The sequence below is a fragment of the Cephus cinctus genome, unplaced genomic scaffold (genome assembly GCF_000341935.2).
Source record: "Cephus cinctus unplaced genomic scaffold, Ccin1 Ccin1_scaffold1042, whole genome shotgun sequence".
In the NCBI taxonomy this organism is placed as follows: Eukaryota; Metazoa; Arthropoda; class Insecta; order Hymenoptera; family Cephidae; genus Cephus; species Cephus cinctus.
In genome coordinates, this window is record NW_014333573.1 from 267,240 (window position 1) to 269,852 (window position 2,613).

Here is a 2,613-nt window from a genome sequence, read left to right on the forward strand (position 1 = left end):
ATCTGTCACCTCATCTATCACCGATCTCCAATTTTCACTTTCCTCAACTCTTTCCTATGTTATCGTTTCCTTCTTAACATTACTGAATTATTATTATTATTATTATTATTATTATTATTATTATTACTATTACTATTATTATTATGGTCTGTTTATTTTATTAGAATGAAAGACTCAGGCATGATACCAAAGATATTAATTAATAAAGTAGAAACTGTTGATCATTGTGATGATGGTTATCATATTAGAGGCGCACAACATGCTATTCACTATCGATAAGCGGACGCGGTCCGGTACGGAAATAAATAAAATTAAAGAGAAGCGGCTAAAGTCGAGCGAACTAGTGGCTCTGACGATGGTGGCGACACGGTCGGAGAGAGAAAGAAGCGCGCGACGGTTAACGTGACTTAAGCGTTAAAGTAAGTTGAAAGAGGGACAAACCTTTTAAAAGAGAGATATAATAGTTTCCGGGGTACACACCAGATAAGTTAGTCAAGCGATAAGCGATGTGACGTTCTTAAATAATCATGTTGATCGAGACACTGATCGAGGGACGATTCTAATTGGAGGTTGAAGAGGGAGAGAGATAGAGAGAGTGACGATCGAAAGACGACGATAAATAATAATTAAAAGTTTGCCACGGAAGCGACGAACGAAGTTATCAGCGAGTCGTTTACGTGGATCGACTTTTTCGACGGAGATTATTATTATTATTATTATTTAATTAAAAAATAATCCACATTATTCTCGCACGAAGCGCGTTGTGCTCGAGAAACGTACGACCCGAGCGGTCTCGAGCGGCGAAACTCTTTGCGTTGTCTGTCTGTAAATTTAAGGATAGATTTTTAAGCGGTTCCATTTAAAATTATTAATCAGACGTTACGGGCGATCAATTAAAGAGGAGGATGGCTCCGTGGTTACTCTTTCGAGCTCGAAATAGTTCACGTGCGAACTCGGTCGTCTTATCTTCCCTGTCTCTGTCTCTGTTCCTCTTCTTTGGTCTGTCTCTCGTTTCTTTCCGTACCTTCCAATTGTTTTTGTCCCCCCCCCTCCGTCCCCTCTCGCCCTTCCCCTCTTCTCCTTTTTGCTCCTCGTTCCCATTACGATCCCGTTGCACCTTACTTGGTCTTTGTCTTTGTTCTTTTTCTTGACGTTTAAATCCGCACGATCGTTATCGGATATCGGCCGCGAGATGAGAAATGAAAAATAAAAAGTAATTGGGCGACGAGGCGGGAGAGCTTAGACGTAATTAGAGAGGTATTAATTAGTACGTTACACACGTGAATATAAATATATATATACATATTATAATGTACGATACATACAGAAGAAGAAAAATGTGGCAACTCTCTGCGAAAGATGAAAATGGAAATGAAAAAGGCAAAAAAAGAGAGAGAGAGAGAGAGAGAGATCGCGCGACGTGAAAAGGTTGATACACCGACGCGTATATACATACATATGTATATATATATAGAGAACGCTTGAAACGTAAATTGTAATGATATATTATAACTTTTTATAAATATATTTTTCCGTCGGAGTCTAGCCTAGGTAGAAGACGATTGTATCCAGTTACGATTATTGATTTATCGGATTCAATACTGAAAAACACGTGGTGGGACAATTACACGCGGAATTCACATAATGCGAACACATGGCGAGATACACAGTCACTCCTGACAGACACTTATATATATATATATATATATATATATTATTTATGTTATACATATATATATTATTTATATATATATATATATATTATACATATATACATAGTATATTGTACCATTCGAGGTCTAGGCATTAAAAAAATTTCATCAACCTTTTAGGACATGAAATAGTTTTTAAAGGAGAAACGATAAATAATGATAAGGTAAAGTTGAAAATTTAATGAGACACGGGAGGGGGGAGTGTGTCGTACGAATTGCGTATTACGAGTGACACCCTTTGGATGCGATGATTTTATTACCTAACGTTGAGCGTGGAGAGGTGAAAAAAGAAAGAGATGCGATTGACGAAGGAAGTGAAGAGTCATGTATGCGAGAGAGAGAGAGAGAGAGAGAGAGAGAGAGAGAGAGAGAGAGAGAGAGAGAGAGAGAGAGGGAGCGTCGAAGTTTAAGATTGCGTCTGTGAGATCCGAGGTCGAGAATCTCCATAATTCGCTGAGAGTCGTTTTCGCGTGAGACTCGACGCGAAGATTCCGGCGAGGAGAAGAAAACGAAAGGAAATAAAATTTTAATAACGAAGCAGCACGAAGAATGAAAAATCGTAGCGATTCTCCGCGATGCCATCCGATTTCTGTCAATTTCTCATAGCGAATAACAAAAGCTAAGATTTATGATGCACGTAAATCCTTTTTCTTGCGACCTTATACCGTCCCGTGTACTGTTTTTTAAGTATTTTTAAAGCATACCCCCCCATGTACTTCGTTAGATACTAGCGGTCTAGTGTACTTTCAGCGGGAAATAGGTATAAGAAGAAGAAGAAAAAAAAATATCGAAAAAATTTTCGAGTCACAATTCGACCGATCGATCGGCGATTCGATCCGATTGGCCTCGCGGAGAATCGGAAAAAATTGGTGAATATTTTTTTTTTTTTTTTGTTTTCTCG